At 39.9% G+C, this 22373-nt stretch overlaps 1 long non-coding RNA gene across 1 annotated transcript; it reads left to right on the top strand.

Moving 5' to 3' along the window:
• The first annotated feature begins 736 nt into the window (after nt 1-736).
• On the top strand, nt 737-22187 carry LOC144989549 (uncharacterized). Its single transcript, XR_013653798.1, has 2 exons — nt 737-1376; nt 6468-22187. It is a non-coding gene; the product is annotated as an uncharacterized LOC144989549 (long non-coding RNA).
• Nucleotides 22188-22373: the final 186 nt, after the last annotated feature.

Below are 22373 nucleotides of genomic sequence, written 5' to 3'. Positions count from 1 at the left end.
AGCCCTGCAGTGTGAACGTAGCCATGGATGCTAGGATGGAGTCACCAAACTTTTTTTTGTGAGGCCACATTAAGTCTTTTACTTTTAAACTTTAAACTGCTTTTATCTTTCTTTGATTGTAAAGCCCTATAATAAAGTTGTATTAATTCATGATCATTATAATAAAATAAATAACACTATTTATAAAAAAAAAAAAAAAAATGACCAAATAACTGTGATTTTTAAAGACTAAATGTCAGAAAAAAATATACTGATACATTAATATGAAAAATAATAAATAGTGGATCCTCTGCTGTCATTTTCCTGCTGAGACTTTTAGACTCTGCTTGGAGAAAAAGAACAAAGTAAACATATGAGTTTCTATCTCATTTTTATTTTTATTGTGAAACATATATATATATAAATAATCCAACTTAAATGAATTACTTCAATTGGTAATAAGTAATGTAGATAAATGTATTCAACCTAATGTCTTAAATCTATCCAACTCAATATTGTTTTTACAACTCAAATTTACACATTTATCTAACTAAATGTCATATTACTCCAATTCAATTCAATGTTTTTCCATCTTAATTAATTGTATTTCTTGAACTCTCATATGTCTAAGTTTGAGCCTGCAGATATTTTTATAAAAATAAAATGAAAGCATCAATTTAGATTTGCATCATGGAATCATTTACCATTTCTCCATAGTTGACATATTCTGGCAGTAAATCTGCTAAATAAACTCATCCTCCTCTCCCTCATGGTGCAGAAAGAATCAAAAAAGCAGAAAGAATGAAACATAACGGGACAGTTCAGCTGGAAGTTGAGAAGGAGGCTTTGAAACCAGCAGCAGTTTGAGTCCATTCTGATGTTCCATTCAGGTTTCTGCTACTACAAGCCTTTATTTTGAAAGAGCCAGTGGGGCAGAAACAATAGAAGGAGGAGATTACCAACCCCCCCTGGAATGTTGCCCCCTGTGCAGTGGACTAGTGGGGGCAGGGACGGCTGAACCAATCACAGAAGACTGTTGCAGCTTTCCCTCCAAAAGTCAACCAATCAGATGTTGTTGTTTGGATTCTTTGTCTGGAAGTTTCACATGTGGAAGCTTCCAGAGTCTTTTCTGTTTGGTCTGCAGGCTGAGCAGAACTGACTCCTGCAGGATCACAGGAACTTTCAGGAAAATCTCCAACCAGGAGAAAAGTGTTTGTGGGAGTTGGAGCTGAAGATCGGAGCAGGAACCATGTCTTCAGAACCTCAGGAAGGTTCTGTCAGAGAACAACTTTCTGCTGCTGAAGGAACCATCGTCCAGAACGAGGAGGAGGAGCTCTGTCGTCAGCGCAGACTGCTTGATAGCAGCTGGAACCCGCAGCTTCAGCTCCACATAGTTGGTATGTGACTAAACATTTAAATTCTTTTGGTTGCCTATGGGATTACATCTCTGCCATAAAGTAAAAGAGCATAAAGTCAACTAAGCGAGCATATTTAGGAACTGTGTGAGTGAACCAATTCTAACCAAGCGACCCCGTATTTTACAACTGAACGGCTACAATCCTAACTGAGCAGGGATCTTGCTCGGTCATTTCTCTTTTGTGCCCTCACCTGGATTTACGCTCAGTGTTAAGGGGGCATTTCTGTCACTTGGGGGCGGGAACCTTTCTGGTTGATCTGATTGGCTATAGTTTGCATGTCAAGCAGTGGGGTGGGACTTTCATTTTGGGGCTTTAATAGAAAAGGAACGGCGGCTGTAACGTGGATTAAAAGCATTAAAACGGTAACAAATGCAGTGAATTTCACATGAGAAAAACTTACAGCACAAAAAAACCTTCCATGTGTGGAAGGGTGTGTCCGGCTGCTAACAGACACAGACACACCAGTAGCAGCTTTGTGTTGGCTGCAGGGGAGAGAGTTTTGTGACGTTTGTGCTCCCCTGATGATTTTACACAGCTTCTCAGGACTACGTAGCAGTATTTCCGCCTTATGCGGTCTAGAGTTTTGGTCCACAGCCTCCTTTGGAAGCCCCGCTGCCTGGGGTAGGGCCCAACAGCCCCTTGACCCCGTAAGCGATAAAACGAGATAAGAACATAACAACATAAAAGACCTTTTGCTGCCGTACACTCTAGGGTTGTGCCGATGGACGAAACCATCGTTCATCGTGATGGTTGACTGACATCACGATGGAAAGACACCATTGTGATGCCACGCCCCCGCCACACTGCGAGTAAACACCATAAGCCGCAGTTACATGAACAAAATATCTTGATCGGATCAATGGTCGAATTAGAATTCAACCGTGTACATGAGCCCAGAAAAATGTTTTCAGATATAACAAATGTTCACATGGGTCACACTTCCAGTTGGAATAAATCATTTGCACATGCGCAGTAGGGTTTGAAAAACCGGAAGAGGATATGTGTTCTGCTGAGCGGCTACATACATAGATATGTCAGCTCTGTAATATACGAGACGATCTTCTAAACGTACTTTTATTAATGTTACGGTTATTATGAAGCATCTGTTCGCTTATCATTTTAATTGTAATCCGTGTGGTCAGTGCTTCGTCTGTTGAAAAACGGAGCCGGAAAGAAGCCATGATTAGCAGTATGCTAACACGCTAACAACATTAGGTTTGGATGGACATAGAATCCATGCGGGAAATTCTGCAATCTGCATCCTGCCTGCACGTTAAATATGTGGGAATAACATCAGCCTTTATTTTGTCGAGACACGACTGGAAACACAAATCCACGTGATTGTTTGAATGGTTTCTTAAGAATGAGCTCACACCGCCCCAAACAAAGCCGCTGTGTGTGTGCTGGCAGTCCGAGCTCTGCCCGGACACATAGTTTTAGACCCGGTTCTCCTGAGTTCTGTAGCTCGTTCCCCTAGAGGTGTGAGACGGATCGCAGTCCTAAGTCTCCCACACATATCACACACGTAACAAAGCATCCCCCCTTCCCCTCAAACACAAAGCTGTAAGAACGCGCTCCACCGGTCCACTTGACTATTTAAGTGCGAGAGCAGACTACTTCTTTTCTATTTTGTTTGTTATTTTCTTTGTCTCCGTTTTTTTAAAAAGCAGCTAAAAACCTATTTTTTTTAATCGCTTTTTCTTTATCCTTTTATATTCTATGTTTTCCTGTGTATTACCTTGTATTAGCGTAAAGCACTTTCTGATTTTTATCTTGAAATGTGTTATACAAAGAAAATTTATTAAAGTTTATTATGGTGTTTTGTTCCAGAGAAGGCTTCAGACCGCAAACAGGACCGACCGGCTTCTCCATGCGACTTAACCATGTCTCTGGGCAGACTTATGGCTTTGTGTTTGCGAATGTGGCAACACGAGTTTGCGAATGTGGCAACACGAGCGGTCCAGGCACACACTAACAAAAATAGGGACTTAACCAAATGGAGACGTGGTTCCAAATTTAAAAGAAGGAACAAATAAAACACAGGATAAAACCACAAAGGGCCTCAAGCCCATCTGCGGACAGAGCTGGTTAATTAATAAAACAAAAACATAACAAAAACACCCCAATCACATGCATATACACACGGTGACAACAAAAGCAAAATTTTTTTTTTTTTAAACACAAGTTAACCTCCACTTGAGTACCAGTCAGACACTGTTGCAGGTATCTAGGAAAGGGTAGACGTTCACAAGTCCCAAAAGGCCTTTAAGTCACAGGAGCGTTGAGGTTTCCTAATAGGGTTTTGTCAAAAGCAGGAAGCGGCAGGCAGGAAGTGCACCCATTGACCCGGAACTTACATGCACATTTCACTATATGGGCGGGGCCAGGTGTTGACACTTAGTCTGATTGCATGGGGTAACACGGTGCACCTAAGAATTAAAGTTAGGTGCACCGGGTCAAAGACTCAGTCTAGTTTCCTGGCCTGAGGGACCAGCACCACTGACTCTGACTCCCCTTAAAGAGATAGGCTAGGAAACAGAAGATCAATGACCACCAGCTTATTACTGTAAAACATTAGTGTGTTTAGTGTGCATAAACTTTTTCAAGGACTTCCTAAAATGGCAAATTTGCGATGGGTCTTTATTTGTTCAATACTGTACCGTAGAACTATACCAAAATACTATAAGTGTCATGTTCATTAAAGTATTATATTTTAATGCTTTGTTATTTTTTTGGGCAGACCAACAAGCAATATTAGCCAATTACTCTTTGTACACAGCACCTGTGTACGAAGCGTAGCTGCTCTGATGCTTGGTCTCATAGTGCCGACGAGCTTATACTCTTTCATTACGGCAACATCGTCAGTGCAAATCAAGCAGACACACTTTCCGTTGATTTCCTTAAAGAAATATTCATTTTCCCACCGTGTTTGAAATCTTCTCACTTGCTATCTTGCGTTTCTTCAGTGCTGCCATTTCAGGGGCCTGTTGCACAAAAGTAGGATAAGGCATTAAGCCAGGATATCTTGGTGATCCTGGCTCAATTGATCCCCAATCCGGTTGCACTAAAGCTGGATAGGGGGCAGGAGGATATGTTATGGTATAAGTTACCATGGAGATTTATTCTGTGGAGCTAGCCTGCTCCAGACCAGGCTAGATTCCAGGATCTATTTCATCTCATCCCTAATGTCAGTCAGCAGTCGCCACAAATGGAAACCAATAGTTATTTCACTGCTCACTGTACATTGTTATCACATATAACTAGACCCACTGTCATTATTTAAATGTTTGTGATCATTAATGTCAATCATTTTGGATAAATAATGAGTTTTAGATGATGTTGCTATCATTAGATAATTTACAGTTTCCCATAGACTATAAGGCTATATATAAAATGATAGAATATTAGGGCCACAGAGGGAAAAAAAGACAAGTCATAATATTGTAACCAGTTGTTTTAAAGGAGGACAGTTGTTAAAATGACAGATGTGGGGCATTTCGTGAAATTGTCCTTCAGTATGGTTTCATAAACGAAGACATGCTGATGTGTCAGAATATGAAGTATCACATTGTCATAACTATCAAAACTGTCAAAAGAATATGTTGTTTTCTGCAGAAAGAACCAGCCTCATAAATTTATGACTTTATCCTTTTTCCTTAGTGGGGCCCTAGTACTCTGTCATATAAACAAATACACATTCCATATGAATATAAAAACACAATGTGTAACATTATGTTCCTTTATTGAATAAGGACAAAACAAAGCAGGTAAACTTTATCACTGTGGCGGTGTTGCCTTTCTTCTTAATTATATCTTTTACCTCCTCGTATGCCTCCATGAGGATTTGTGCTTCAGACGGGGAAAAGTACGCGGCTCTAGTTGCCATGGTAAATCAGTTAATCTGTGATCTGTGGCGGGGTCTATTTCAGTGAGCCGTGAGCGCGCACCTATCCAGGATTGGTTTCACCTGGCTTGATGAATCCGTGTCTGCTCATCCTGGCTTGGTCTTTGTGCAACCAATTAAGCCTGGACGCACATGTTATGGATTCATTGAGCTCAGCTTAGTCATTTATCCCGGATGTCTTAATTCTACTTTTGTGCAACAGGCCTCAGGTGACTCGTGGTAAATATTCTTCTTTGCTTAATTTTGTTTGGAAGAGAAACACCTTTCTGTGACCGACTCCATTTAGTGTTGAAACTGAGAAGTGCAACAGAGTTGAGCTCATGCGCCATATGCAGGCCATATTCATTATATTTTCAAAATTTGCTGTAGGCCAATAAAAACAGATCCGCAGGCTGTAGTTTGGACACCCCTGCTATAAACACACAACTCAGTGTATTTGTCCTTTCAATGCCGAAAGTTTGCATTGGTTCAGTCTAATAGTGAAATGCGGTGAAGCAGTGGATGATTTTGTGTGGGCAGATGAATGTATTCTCCACATTTAAGTATGCCCACCGATTGTGAACATTTCCAGCGTTGATGCTCATTTACCACCACTGGTCAGTGTCCCTCAGCATCTGTGTGGACTTCATGAGCAGGAATGATTTGGCTAGACTTCAGCGTTTCTTCCTTTTAAACTGCTGTTCAACAGATAGGAGGAATTGCTGGTTTCAAAGCTGCAGCTCTGATCCATGGACATTTATGAGGTGTCTCATTAGAGTCTTCATCACTGCTTCAAATTTCATCGCATAGTTAAAGAAGAAAAAAGGAATTTAGAAAAGAGCAGCACTTTAATTTTTCAATGTTTTTACACAGTTACAATCAAAAGGATCACAAGAATTTGGAAGCTCTGCACAACATGATATAATCTTGTCCTCACTGTCCTCCGGTAGACTGGCAACCTGTCCAGGCCGTGCCCTGCTTTTGCCCAACAGTAGCTTGTAAATCATTGAGGATCCCCATGACCCTGAAAAGGATTCAGTGAGTTCAGAGAATCGAGGGGGGGGGGGGGGGGGTTGAATTAAAACAATTAAACTGAAATACTTTTGAGGTGGTTTAGATTTTTCTTGGTGCATAACAATGCTAAAAAAAATTTAAGTATAAAAGGATTCCTTCTTGTGTTGCTGCAGTTCTCCCCCAGCATTGGATGACTGAAGAGGATCTCTGCAACCAACAGAAGAACTTCAGAGTGGAACATGAGAAACAAGAACCTCCACATTATAAAAAAGAGCTGGAGGATCAAGAACCTGCACAGATTAAAGAGGAGCAGGAGGAACAAGAGCCTTCACATTATAAAGAAGAGCAAGACGAACGAGAACCTCCACGGATTAAAGAGGAGCACGAGGAACAAGAATCTCCACACTTTAAAGAAGAACAGGATGAACTAGTTCTTCCACAGATTAAAGAGGAACCAGGGGAACTCTGCATCAGTCAGGATGAAGATCAGCTTGATCTGAAGCAGGAGACTGATACCTTGATGGAGATTCCTACTTATGAGGAAGATGAGAACAGAGAAGCAGATCTAAACAATCAGCAGAGCTTTAATGTAACTGATAGTCAGGATGAAGAAGGAAACCAACATGAAGAATCAACATCAACTACAGATGGAGATACAGACCAACAGAAAACGGATTCTGAAAGAGTCTGTAAAAAATATGGTATAAACTTTCATCAATTGTCTCAAGTTAAAATTCTCATGAGAACTCACACAGAAAACAAACCTTATTCTTGTAAAGAATGTGATAAAGGTTTTAGTCGAATATCTAATCTCAAAAGACACATGAGAGCTCACACAGGAGAAAAGCCTTTTTCTTGTAAAGAATGTGAGAAAAGTTTTAATCAAATATCTCATCTCAACAGACACATGAGAACTCACACAGGAGAAAGGCATTTTAGTTGTAAATATTGTGGCAAATGTATTAGAGATGAATATGATCTCAAAATACACATGAGAACTCACACAGGAGAAGGGCCTTTTTCTTGTAAATATTGTGATATATGTTTTAGAGATGTACTTCATCTCAACACACACATGAGAATTCATACAGAAGAAAAGCCTTTTTCTTGTAAAGAATGTAAAAAATATTTTAGTTTTTTATGTCATCTCAAAATACACATGAGAACTCACACAGGAGAAAAGCCTTTTACTTGTAAATATTGTGATAAATGTTATAGTCATGTATCTCATCTCAAAACACACATGAGAACTCACACAGGAGAAAAGCCTTTTTCTTGTAAAAAATGTAAAAAAAGTTTTCATGATGGTTCTAATCTCAAATCACACATGATAATTCATACAGGAGAAAAGCCTTTTTCTTGTAAAGAATGTGATAAAAGTTTTAGTTTTTTATCTAATTTCAAAAGACACATGAAATCTCATAAATAAGTGAAACCTTTTTCTAATAAAAAATGCATCTAATGAAAATTCTCAACATAAGAAAAAATGTAAAATTATTGGGTCAAATATGAATCAGCTTTAAAAAAAAATAAAAGAACAGATTTTTAATTTGAGAAATGCGTATCATAACTGAAATATAAATTAAACTAGTTCCAAAGTCGAGAGTACATATTGTAAATTTGAAGCATTAATTTAAAATATTAACTGTACATTTGAAACTTGGATTTAAAAACTTCAGTTTTTCACGACTATAAGGCGCACTTAAAAGTTATACATTTTTTTCCCCATCAGGGGGAAACCCATGAGCCGGTGCGCCTATTGTGTAGTTGTGGGTCGTAGAAGAAGATGGAGTGAGGAAGGGAGAGAGACGTAAAGGCCAAGTGGAACCTACCTGCATTGCAACTATCTACATTTTAAAGCCTTCAATGCTCCTTCTACCTCATAACCCTCAACCATTTCAGTGCAGAAGGAGTAAGCAGAAAAGCAGCTTGCCCACTGCTTTAAGCTGCTGCTTTCGGTGGCGCAAAGGAGAAATGCAGAGACAGACTGGGGCAAGTCTCTGTGTGTGCTGAAAGGTGCAGGTTTTGGCTAGCACACATGAAGAAAGGAGACGTACAGCGCAAGTCTGTGTGTCTCTGTGTGTGTATGTGCTGAAAGGAGTAGCGTTTTCTAGCACATATAGAAAGTAAGAAAGGAGAAGTGGGCACGGCGGCGTCTGTGTGTGCTGTGTGTTTAGTTCTTGTGTAGGATAAGGAGGAAGGGGGACAAGAGCGCGCAAGTGAGCGACCATTCAGTTTGTGTTCAGTTAGGGAGGGAGAACAGTAACAAAAAGTGTCCTCTAAAAAAATCAGAGTCAGGATTTTTTTATTAACCCACTCTAGAAACTCTGAGGGCCCGAACAGGGCATTAACGTGCCCGCGCCTTAACACCCAGTGCACCTCTTGTATGTGTTAAAGACGGGAAAATCCCCCATGACTGAGACCGCGCCCTACCATCCGGTGCGCCCTATGGTCGTGAAAATATGATACTGTATTTTCATGACCATAAGGCGCACTGGGTTATAGGACAGAGTCTCAGTTATGGTTAGTTTTTTCTGTATTTAATACATACAAAAGGTGCACCAGGTTTTAAGGCACGGGTAAGTTAACACATACCAGTAAAACACGCCTGCCAGTGTTGAACCGTTACTGCGTTGTTTCTGACTGCGGTCGAAAGACCCAAGGGAGATCCTCTCCAGGGACGATGGGGGATCTTCCTTCAGGGTTCACTTCCCTGTTTGGACTCTCAGAGCCTCCAGAGCGGGTTAATAAAAGAACCAGTCTCCGTTCTTTTAGAGGAAATGTTAATTATTTCTGTTCTCTGTAACCGAGTAACACAAACAGAATGCACGCTCACGCACTCGCTTGCACTGAGGGCTCCCCCCCTGCTTCCTGCACACGCGTGGGCACCAACACACAGCACACACACACTCAGTGTGTGTTTAAAAAGGCAGCAGGAGTTGGTTATGATTTATTTTTCATTTTTTCAGTCATAAAAGAGGATCCAAACCTCCATCAAAGTCCTAATCCACTTTATCTGATATGAACAGCTGGGCTAAATTTCTATCAAACACGCCAGGTTCCCTTTCGTCATTGTCAGAGTCTTTCTGGTGGCCGTCTGGCTCCTCAAGCCCAAGCTTTTACAATCCGTTCACAAAGTGTGGCATAACTCGCCCGGCGCTGCCTCCCAAAACAACAAAAGCTGACATATCCTACCGCCCTGCTCCCGTTCTTCTGGACATTATGACTCACCAGGATGTTAAAAGTCAGCGGCGCTTCGTCCATGTTGGTGATGTGGCTGGGCTGGAGGTGTTTGTCAACGATCTTTCTACTGCACTAGGAGTGGAAGATGAACAGCTTTTCATTGTAGTCTGCTGGAAGTCGCTGGGGCATTGCAATCCTAGCCTGGATGGAAAGATGATGGCGTTTCATAAGGTGAAGGTGAATATTGTCTCTGTTAATAGCGTTACTATGGAGTTATTTCAGTCTCAATAATCAGAAATGCACACAACCGGTTTTACAAATACACACGCTCCGATTCACAAATGTCATTTTATGCAAACGTGAAAAATAAATTTGGAAATACACACCCTGTGTTTCACAAACACACACATTGTGTTTCACAAATGCACACTAAATGTTTTACAAATGCACAATAAGTGTTTCTCACAAATGTGCACACTGTGTTTCACCAAAACATTTTAGAAATTCACAATAAATGTATCAGAAATGCACAGTAAGTGCTTCACAAACGTGATTTTTAGTTACACATGTGATGTGAACTCACAGATCATTCGAATTGCAGACTGTGCATTCAAAATCCCGTTCTCGTTTGTGAATCTCCCCGTGTGTGTGAGAGATTTTTCTACGGTGAATATTGAGACTCATCTGACGGAGCGGGTCGACTAATCTCACCATTGGCTAGTGAATCTGTCAATCAAACTCATCGGCAAAGCAGGCGGCTTCGCTTTTAACCAATCGAATGGCCCCTTACACTTTCTCTACGCTTTCTGCAGGTGGCAAAAGCCCCGCCCATGTTTGATTCTGGACCAGTCGGTCGTTAGCGTGTTAGCTTTAGCATGGCTTGTTGGTTTATTTGCCTTCGGTTGTCAAAATTTACCGGCTTGCGCAACTTTTCAGTGGACCTGGGAGCAAGGCAACAGTGGTTGAATGCAGTTGACATAGAATCCATCGAACTCTGTACTGGTCATGAGATTTACAATGAACGTTTCACTCGAGATTGTTTGTACGTTATTCTCTTAGCTTTCATGCTAGCGTCATTTCAACACTCAGACACGGTTCCCTTCGGTCTTGATCATCTGAAGGTGGAGGAGAAAAATCTTCAACTTCCACAGGTTTTGTGGAGAAACTGGCATCCGTACCACGCAGTGGGACTACATTACCTCAAGTTCATCTCACTGTCAATCACAGATACCCAATACACCTCCCCTGCTCAGCCCAAAGTCACTTTGCCAGACCTTAAATTTTTTTAATAACTCAAATGTCATTGATTTTATATTGTAACCATATACATATACACCTCTTGGCCAGGTCACCCTTGCAAAAAAGATCCTCATCTCTCTGGGTTTTATAGCTGGTTAAATACTACACAACAAAAGATGGTCATAGAACAACAAAGTGCAAACATTCACCCTTTATTGCAGAGTAAAATTCAATGAAAACATGGACAGATTAAAACATCAAAATTTAAGCAAATGTGGGATCTCTACTGATTTGAATTTTATTTAAACTGGAACTAATTTTCATAACTTCCTTACATACAATGAAGTCCCTTGAACAATACAGCAGTATTGATTTGAACTCTGTCTTCCTCCCCTCAGTCTCTCTTCTTCTGTATGTAATTATGTCGCCTAAATTAAGTTCTAAACAAACGGGACAGTAAAGATGTAGGTCCACTCCCAAACGGTCTGAATTAAACAATGGATTGATGTCGTCTTGCAGTTCCAACATTTGTGGACCCAAAAGAGGACTGTCCCATACCGGGACATTGATCCCAAGATGAGGTTCAGCCATGGATCCACTCTCCTCCCATTCAATCTCTGGAACCAGCATACCCTGACAAAAAAAAGATACTGTTTATGAACAGCGCTGCTTTTTTTTATGTTTTAGATTATGTAGGAACAGAGACCCACTAATAATGACTTATATTGTTTCTAGCAGGCAGACCTCATATCTCCATAACTGTTTTTCATTTGCAAATAAGTGACTCTTAACAAAGTAGTGAGATTAGTACAGCTGATGGCTCATAATGCCATGCATTGTGATGCATTTTGAACTTGCAGATGTGCTATTCTTCCTACTTGATTTAAAAACCAAACAATTTAGGGAAATAGTTTGCACCACACAACAATAATACTTTTCATTCATTTTTGATGAAAATTCCTTGTAGTCATTGTGATTTCATCATACTGTTCTTGATACTTTCCACTTTAGTCGAACTGCACACAAATCAGTTGTCCAGTACAGTGAGATTAAATAAAGCAGTGTTTTTCAGCCAGTGTGCCACGGCACACTAGTGTGCCGTGGGAGATGGTCAAGTGTGCCGTGGGGAATTGCCCTACTTCACTGATCTAAAAACATTTCCCATCTCCAGGAAATCAGCTCTTTGTTCATCCAAACAGGCACTGATAAAACACTGAGTAGTTAGGAATATGAAAGAACTTAAAATGACTTTTTCTTTGTGTTTATTTCATTCTATAAAATACATTTTGATAAGGTTGACGGTAACGCGCGACAGCTGATTTGGTGTCATGCTTTGCTCCGTCCTGATTGGATGGGTGTCCCACGCGTCACTAAAGACATCCAAACTGGCCTGAATGTGTGGTAGGAAGATTGTAATGGCAGCAGAATACGTGATGTTACTGATATTGAGCAAGTCTTGGTCCTCAGGAGAGTGCAGGATGTTTTAATATTAACCAGTAACACTCACTAAGACATCACACCAGAGGGGCTCAATCCTGTATTTGGAAAAAAGCAAAAAGAAATATTATATTGTCAGATTTATTTTTAATACATCATTCACTTTTATGTATATATTAAAGCGTTTAAAACTAAGTTCAACTCACCGTTGATTGTGTATACACTTTTGCTGCAATGAAGCTGTTTGTGTCAGTTCTACATACTGTGAGCATTTACTCGGCTATGCCCACATTTTCTCCTCCGTGATCTCCTCTCACCCTGACAATAACATGAAAATCATGTCTCAAACACATAATTACAAATGCATCGCCAATACGGTACACATCAGTTTAAAATGTAATGTTCTTATGTACGTTGCCAATAAGTAGAATTTCTAGGTTAGATTAATTGCAGGAGTGGGTTACATGTATCACTGGGGAAAAAATTGAGGTGAGAGAGACTGTTAAGGGGGGGGGGTAAATGTTATTCATGAGGGGAAAGAGTTTTAGAGTTGCCTTTGTTTTCAGAGGAGTCTAAAAAAAGTTATTTTATTTTTGTACAAATAACCAAGTACTTATACTGCCTGATATGTGAATAAAAGATTTCTTTATGAATAACATGAATACCTCAGAGGTAATCCATACACGTACACAGCGTCACTGAAGAAGGCCAAGTCTGAACAGTTGTTGTCTGCCATCTTCAGGTGCAAGATCTATGGAATACAAGTACAAATACTTTCAACTGACAGATATTTACAGGGGCAAAAATGCTAAATTCCCAATTGACAGGTAAAACAGTAATACAATAGGATGATAAAATATGAAATAGAATAGAATAGAAAGGTATTTAGGATGTCACGCTTCAGCAATTCCTAGAGAATAAATAAAAACACGACAAACATGGATTAGATCATTTAGCTGTCTGAGATTAAATTACATAATTTTCAAATATTAGAAAGGGGAATATTTTAAAACACTCTTGCTATGATAACTTGAGCTTGTAGTAAAGAACAGCTTTAAAAAATCAGAGACAAGACACTGATCACAGGAAGCCTGTGTGTAATACTTACAGTAACTTCTACTCAAATCACTGTTGACAGCATATTTCTCCCATCCGCCCTTTCTGTGACTACTTATCGACTACAAAACAGCCTAAAAACATAATGATTGGGATTCTTGTCATTACTTCATTGGAATTAAAGATACAGGGAATTTAGTGGCTGTCACTCTGACTCAATCTCACAGGGCTTTTCAGCACAATACGGGTTCTAACGTTAGAAACTTAATGAGGCTTCTTTCATTCAACAGTGGATTCATGTATGTTATATTTAAAAAATGCCGTTTTCATGAATGTCATATGAATTAACTTTGTTGCACATATCCACCGTCTTAAAGTCTGGGTTGTGAAAAGACTGTGTCTAACTTTAACCCGGATCGCGTTTACATAAAGGCAGCACACGGAACAGCTACCTAGCTAGCTAGTTAGCATAGCATCAGTGTTTAAACAAATCCCCGTCTCCAAATCAATACTTTTTATCAAACTTTCTGTGCTGCTGTAAATCCGGCATGTTTTCCCCCTTAGTTCCTTATGAATCATGTTAAGAACCTACAGATTGGCTGTATAGCTTGAACCGACGCGCTAGCTTAAACTTCCCTCACACTCACAGGGCAGACAGACACAATTTGCGTCGAAAGCCGGCTAGTTTCGAGGCCCCTGGTTGGTTGTAGTTACTCGTGTTGTGTGAAGAGCTGGTATGCCAAGTATAAAACTTGACAAAACCATCATAAGTCCTCCCCCGCTTTCATTAAAAATATGACCGCACAGGCTAAGCTAAGCTAATTTGTGGTGGGGGTACTCTGCAAACGACTCGGCTGAAGTGTTCATAAAGCATTCACACATATCACTTGGCTAAGGAGACCGCTTCAACTTAGTATTCAATAACATTACAGGACGTACAACGAGGGAATGATCAAATAAATGCATTACTTACGGGCTGAGACTGATCCCGTTCAGAAGACCTCTCCGCCATGTTTGCCGCCCGCGTCCTCTCAACTGCTGTGCTGAACAGCTCCCTCCCTCGTCAGTTGAGAGTGAAGAGTGTAAGGGGCCATTCGATTGGCTAAAAGCGAACCCGCCTGCTTTGCCGATGAGTTTGATTGACAGATTCACTAGCCAATGGTGAGATTAGTCGACCCGCTCTGTCAGATGAGTCTCAATATTCACCGTAGAAAAATCTCTCACACACACGGGGAGATTCACAAACGAGAACGGGATTTTGAATGCACATTCTGCAATTCGAATGATCTGTGAGTTCACATCACATGTGTAACTAAAAATCACGTTTGTGAAGCACTTATTGTGCATTTCTGATACATTTATTGTGAATTTCTAAAATGTTTTTGTGAAAAACAGTGTGCACATTTGTGAGAAACACTTATTGTGCATTTGTAAAACATTTAGTGTGCATTTGTGAAACACAATGTGTGTGTTTGTGAAACACAGGGTGTGTATTTCCGAATTTATTTTTCACGTTTGCATAAAATGACATTTGTGAATCGGAGGGTGTGTATTTGTAAAACCGGTTGTGTGCATTTCTGATTATTGAGACTGAATTAACTCCATATGTTACTGCCCTCAGTCGAATGGTGACTGCAGAGAAGCGTCTCCAAACAGTTCGCTGATTGTTAATCAATCGAGTCGCCTTTTTCTTCACAGAAATTTAGCTGCGTCATCTTGACTTTTGGAGTTCGTTTTCTAGCTTCCTCCACTTGTGAATCATGGATTAATTCATCTTGTATTTTCTGCAGCTGCTCCCATGTTCCACCTTGTAGATGATAGCTTGCAGTTTAAATCGTGCTACAGGGTTAGATAACTGCCTGAATAAAATGTATGCTGATAAAGTACATTTTAAATGCTTTAAAAAGAAATAATAAAACAGAACATTTAGTTTTTAGTATAAAATTACTATTTTGAATATTACTTTTCTTTCTTTTTACTATGATTTTGAACAAGAAATTTGTCTTGTTGGATCACTTCAAAATACGTTGCAGTTTCAGGGCATTGATATCGAGTCCCTCGATTGAAAACAAAAATGTGTATGCATAGTTTCTACAACTAGAGATAGAATGTCAGGAAAAGAAGATGCCTGCACAATGGAAGCAATCAAACACTGATGAAGTTTACGTGCTTTTAATTTTTTGTGGCATTAATTTATTCATGTAATGTAAATATAGAACATTGATCAAATGTTTAGATATAATCACTACCATCCTTAATGTCACAGCAGTGATGTCCTTAACAAGAGGCAGTGTGGTTTATGAACAACAATGCAATAGAAAAAATCAATTATTGGGGTGTGTAGATAAAGCTGTAACAGAGCAGCTCCTGCAGAAAATTTCAGAAAAACCAAGTTGGGTTTTCTGATCCTAATGACCTTATGACTTTTTTTCAATTTTAACAGTCAGATGCCAGTTAGCCTACTTTGGCTCTTAATTAGCTCACTTGTTTTTGTCAGTTTGTTTTTATCATTCTCTTATCATAATCTCTTTTTTTGACAAACATGGACTTGCACCCAGTGAGAGGCATGCCTGATACTATTTTTGTGGACTGCTTCCCAAAACTTCTGGGCCCGAAACAATCCGCTAATGTATTGTCTACACAATCAGCTGTTGTCCCCTGGCAACACACATGTGGTCAGAGATTGCTGGGGTTTTTTTTTATAGCGCTTTGGTAACAACCATTTCCCTGCCATACGATCAATAAAACATGCACACATAACCACATTGATGCAGTCATTTACGTAAAAGGAGGCAGAAGTGAACATTGAATGGAAATAAATGAAGAGTTTTCTAACATCTGATGTGTCCTGAGAACATCTTTCTCATACACCTTTTTGGGGTTGTCATCTATAAGCTACAACCATCAGAATCCAACTAAATCTGCTAAACTTCAATTTGCTTTTTTTAATAGATGGACCTGTAAATACAACTGTGTTGTTTTTGATGATCCTGGTTTAATCTTCATCTCTTGAACAGCTTAATTGTGGTTGTAGTTTATGCTGATACAATGTGTATGTTGTCTTTGCCTGTGTTACCATGACAACACTGGAAATATTTAGTTCAATTCAAACACTTTTTATGTGATCGGTGATAGTTTTAAAAAGTAGTGACTACAGTTTTTTTGGGCCATATGAGCAAAGAATTTCTTTAGGAAAGGATTTTCTCCTAAATGAATGAAGGAAGAGGCTGGTGTTCTTGTGGTTCCTGTTTTCTAGTAGACATTAGAACTGTTCCTCTGTTCTTTTTGGTTCTCAGTGTTCTGTTCCAGTCTTTACTGTGAAGAATAAAGTGAACGTGAACATCAGTCAGAAGTGTGGAGTCTTTCCCACAGTGTGGGTTTCTGCTGTTTGCTGCTTCTCTGCTGGTTCCAAAGCTGGACTCTACAGGTCCAGTTCTGACTGCTGAACTCAGGACTGAGGTGAGATCACAGAGCTCCATCAGAAGCTGTGAAGAAGACTGAAGCAAACAAACGGCTTCTCTGTAGTTTTATCATCAGTCTGAGTGCAGCAGCGAGGTTCTGCTCCACAGACATCTGTAAACTTCAGTCTGACTTTGAGTCTCTTTGAAATCCAGATTTGGTCTTGGAAGATGAATTCAGCATTTGCAGCTTTGATGATGTGTTTTTAAGATAAGATAAGATATTCCTTTATTAGTCCCACAAAGGGGAAATTTCCTTGTTGCAGCAGCAGTACAAGTAAGGGAGCAGTATATAAAAAAAAAAAAATAATTTTTACTTTGATCTGTTTTATCTTTTGAACAGGTTAGTCTTTTCACAGTAAACTTGCAAAAATGTTTCCAGAATGTTGGGATACTAAAGAGATTGATAAAGTTAATCAAATATTGTTTTCCTAAATAAAATGTGTTTAGTGTTGTAGATTAACCATTTTTAAGTTAAATCTATTGTTACTTATTTTAAGCATTTCTATTTTCAATTGGTCATTGATGCAAATACAGTAAAAAGGAAGGACTTTTATTTTGAAGTCTCTTTATGTATCTGTCCAGCTCTTCCTCTAGACATGGTTTTAGTTTTGGAGGAGACGACCTTGAGATGAAGGAAGATGGTAACAGAACAGAGCAGGAACAATCCGTCTAGACAGGCAAAGGGAATGGTATCCCACAATCCCTTGCGGTGCTGATCTAACAGCAGCACCAAAGTTACACCTTAGGTTAGGTGCCACTTGATCCTATTCAAATGGACACGCCATGCTGCTTCATAGTGGAAGATAAAAAGTCACACAAACACACACCATAAATAACAATAAAATAATAATTCATAAAATAGAAGTTCACATCAGGTAGATTTGTTAAACAGCCATACTGAACCGAAACATATGGAACTCTGAATGGAACCGAATTGAGAATTTAGCAAATCGTTACACCCCAAGACATAAATCTGATGGAGAAATCAATAGAATCTGCAGTTTTGATCAGTTTCTATTGAAAAAGGCTGCCTAAATATGACAGACAGCTTTCAGGTTCAGATGCAGTTCTGAAAAACAGCAGAAACATGATCAGGGGCCTGTTTCAGAAAGGAGGTTAAGTGTAAACTCTGAGTGCCTTAACCCTGAAATCAGGGAAACCCTGGGTTTTCCGTTTCAGAATGGGAGGTTTGTTAAACCAGAGAAAGCAGAGTAAGTCAAACCCATTTCTGAAAGAGAGGTAACTTATACTCGGAGTCAGTATCCATGGTTACTTATGCTGTGAACCTAACCTGGGGCCTGTTTCAGAAAGGAGGTTCAACCAACTCTGAGGTTAAACTTGAACTCTGAGTTGGTCAATCGAGAGATTAACAACTCTGAGTTTTCTGTTTCAGAGAAGCTGATCCGAGTTAGATCAATCAACTCTGAGTGGACTGATTCGGAGGTAAGCGTGCGCACCGCGACTATAAGAAGCCATTATCAATGGAGCGCAGATATCACGAGTCACCATGGCAACCGTGAAAAAAAGAGGTCTGCGTATTTTTCTCCAGCTGAACTTGACGTGCTGCTGCAGAGTTACAGTGAATATGAGCACATATTCCAGAAGAAAAGCAACACCGCTGCATCTGCAAAACAGAGACAGTTAGTGTGGAAAACATAGCTGCTCAAGTTAATGCCTAAGTTTGCATTTAAATCATTGTTATAAAATATTGGCTGTAAAAACTTTTTAAATAGCGTAAGGAATGAAATAAAAAATGGCGATATTTAGGTGTACTTTTGAAGTGTCATTCCTGGTGTAAATGCATGAAATGCTGCATAGTGTACAGAACCAATCTGAGGGAAAATGCCTTTAACGTCGGTAATGTTTAGAGGACTTTTTTGTTAACCTTCCCCTCTGGCAAACGTTGGTCAGTTTAATATTAATACATGCAATTGTGTTTTTAAAAGTGAACTTTTGTCTACTGTTGAACCTTTCGCTGCGCGAAGACTTCTCCTTTCTTTTCTCTCGTCTTTCCGACCGTGGTCAGAAGCGCAGGGGAGATTTCCTTCAGGGCCGAAGGGAATTCTCCTTCGGGGTTCACTTCCCGTTGGAAACCCTCAACCTCCAGAGCGGATTAAGAATGACTCCAAAACAGTTATTCTGGGAATGACACCTTCTCTTTATTTAACTAAGTGCTCCGTCCTCCGAACACACAATATATACCACGCTCCCCCCCCACCCCCCCATCTGCACCTGCACTCGCCCCTCCCCTTGTCTCTCGTTGATCGCACCCCGCTCAGCACACACACACTGCAACACTACCCTTGTATTGATCAAGTGGTATAGGTGTATGTGGGATTAAGAAAGTAAGCAGTGCTAGAAAATTGTGTTTCCAAAAAGTAATTGTTACATTAATCTAATTCAATGTCCCTGATTTCATTTTGATGTAGATGCAATCCTGCAGGAATTAAAACAACATGGCAGCAGCTAAAAATTAAGTATAAAAACATAATTCAATTAGGTCAAATATGAGCATGTCATGGATGTAGGCTTTGTTGACAATATTTGACATATGAAACATCTACATAGCAAGACCTAATGTTGTTTTCATTGTGTATATGTAATTGACTGCAACGAAAAACGGTAACGCTCAAACAAAAACATATGGGGAAATGACAAAATATTGAGTCTTCTCAAAATCCTCGTACGAGGTAAATATAATTCTCTAGGAATTATTGCAGCCTCCTCGTCTATTGGGTCCTCCAAAAAAGGACAAGCCATTCTTGTCACTTAGACCGTCTCTGTGTGACGGAAATGTGGGCAATGAAGGTTGAAGCGAAATATACCGCTTCGTCTTTAAAAAGGGGAGGGGACCGGCAGAAACTTTGAGTTTGGAGAATAAAACCTGCTCCCGACCAGGTTAGGTTCACAGCGTAAGTAACCATGGACACTGACTCCGAGTAGAAGTTACCTCTCTTTCAGAAACGGGTTTGACTTACTCTGCTTTCTCTGGTTTAACAAACCTCCCATTCTGAAACGGAAAATCCAGGGTTTCCCTGATTTCAGGGTTAACGCACTCAGAGTTTACACTTAACCTCCTTTCTGAAACAGGCCCCTGTTCGTGCTGTGTTAAGGTGTCACTGTTGACACTTATAGGTGCATGCGCAGCACCCGCCTCCACGCGGCGCACGCCCCTTCATAAAGGAGCGTGCCGCATGGAAGCGGGCCCTGCGCATGCGCCTATGAGTTACTGCTGTTCTCAATGACTTTTGCTGTTACGTTTTTTTAACAAGCCCTGTTATGCTGTCACTACCGTATTGCTGTCGTGTTACTACCGCGCCACAGGCACACAATTAAAACTTTGAAAAGTCTTTCTGTGTAAGGTCTTTGTGGTATATTGTGATAGACAGCAGTAATAACCACCGCCACCAATAGATGGTGCTGTCGGCCTGTATATGCCATGAGGAGTTTCAGAGGAAAGTACACGTAAATGCTCTTGCACCAAAAGCTGTGTCCCTGTCGTCTGTCCTAATTAAGAGACCCGCTGATAACACCCACGCTAAGGTAACTCGGAGCAACATCATATAAAGTCACAACAGTCTTTCTTTGTAAATATATCATATGATGAACCTTTCCTGCATTACTTTTTCTCTTTTTTCCTCTCGGCTGAAGGCGGATCTTCCTTCGGTTGTTCGTTTGGACTCTCAGAGCCTCCATCGTAGGTTAATAAAGAATCAATCATCTTCTTCTAGGGGAAACCTTATTTTATTACAGTTCTCTTTCACTCTGTATCACAAGCATAAACACACACACCCCACACTCTTTCGCTGCTCTTGCTCTCACTCCCTGCACGCCCGCTCTCCCCTCCTTCTTACACGTCACATGCATATGCGGTTTTGGCGACCTCAGTGGGAATGAAGGCAGACGAGCCGATAGCGTTGGTAACAACATGCGGCTTGTATACTGATGCGGCTTGTGTATGTAAATTATGACTTAATCTGCTTAAATTGAGTAGATGCGGCTTGTAATCAGGTGCGCTTTATAACCCGGAAATTACGGTAATTTGAATTTTCCATGTCCAATTGATAAAATTAAAAGATTGATAAGTGGAAGTTGCTTCCCATTTCAATACTTGGCCGAGTGAACATTGTCAAGATGGTTCTACTTCCTAAATTCCTATATTTGTTTCAGTGTCTGCCTATTTTTCTCAATAATTCATTTTTTAAATTAATTGATTCTATTCTTACTTCCTTTATTTGGGCATACAAGACTCCCGGAATTTCTAAAGCTCATTTACAAAAACCAGCTTCTGAAGGTGGCTTTGGCCTGCCTGTACTGAGACATTATTACTTGGCTTGTAATGCTAAAGCTTGGGTTTTTTGGAAGGAAGGTAGAGATAAATTCAATCAATCACCATGCTAGCCTGTGATGGAAAAGCACAGAGTTAAATCTCTGACCGGGGGCTCTGTATCTGCTTTGCTGTTCAGCAAAGTGGATATTCCAATTAAAAGAAAGATTTTGTTTTGTAAAATTCTTATAGAATTATAAAGCAAATCAGGAAAGTACCGGTACTCAGTCGGTCTTATCTATCCACGCTCCCATCTGCTTGAATCCAGCTTTTCAACCAGGTCTGTCAGACCATGCGTTTACACTCTGGGATAAAAAGGGCCTCTCATCCATTAAGGATCTCTACATCAACAATCATTTTGCATCTTTTACCCAATTGCAAAAAAAGTTTTCTCTCCCACCGGGTCATTTTTTCAGGTACAGTAAACCCTTGTTTTTTGCGGGGGTTACGTTCCAAAAAGACCCCGTGATAGACAAAATCCGTGAAGTAGAAACCTCTATTTTTTATGCAATTATTATACAATTAAATACTCTATTATAGGTTGAAAAGAAAGAACAGACAGGCTCAAGCATTTGTTTCACAAATAAAAGTACTTTAGAAAAGTTTTTTCAACAAATAACTACTGTACTGTACTGTCAATTAATAATTTTAATCATCAATGTGAACAGAAAGCTTCAAATCGCGGAGATTAGCCCCGCTCACCGCGACCCGAGTATTGGATTAAACGGGAGAAAATTTAAAAGGATTATGAATAAAATACAAAGTACAGTCTGACAAATAGTGACTCAAGTGTATTTCACTGCTCTACAGACTGAGCCACTCTATCCTGACTCCACTCTGCAGTGTTTTCTTCTTCTGAAGCCCGCGGTGCAGCTGCAGGTGTGTTTGATCGGGAGAAGAACACAGTGATAGGCAGTTGTTGTCGCTCTTTTTTCTGGTTTGCAAAAAGATCCTTATACACCGACATGCCACCATCAAGAGAATTTGCACGTATGTGTTGTAAATTTGGCAAGCTGTTTTACGTACGTGTTCATATTAAACTGCAACGTTATTGACGCACAGGTAGAGAAGAAGCGGAGTGACTTTTTAGCCAATCAGAATGCAGAACACAATGCACGATGCAAATCCGTGAAGTAGCGAAACCGTGAAAAGTAAACCGCGTTATAGAGAGGGATCACTGTATTTGCAAATCAGACACTTTGTTAAACAATCTATAACTCAGTTTCAACAACTGCCAACACAACCAGAATTTGACAACGTTTTGATTAAACTGCACACAAATTGTGTTTTATGAACACACAAGTGAGAAAAGTAAACAGTTCAGTTCAACATTAGATATTTCTGCTCAGTCCAATAAAAACAGGGAAAACAGTTGT

This window comes from Oryzias latipes, chromosome 2 (assembly GCF_053564925.1).
Source record: "Oryzias latipes strain Hd-rR chromosome 2, Olatipes_Hd-rR_3.1".
NCBI classification, from domain to species: Eukaryota; Metazoa; Chordata; class Actinopteri; order Beloniformes; family Adrianichthyidae; genus Oryzias; species Oryzias latipes.
The sequence above is the reverse complement of the archived record's forward strand: the minus strand, read 5'-3'. Positions and strand labels throughout refer to the sequence as shown.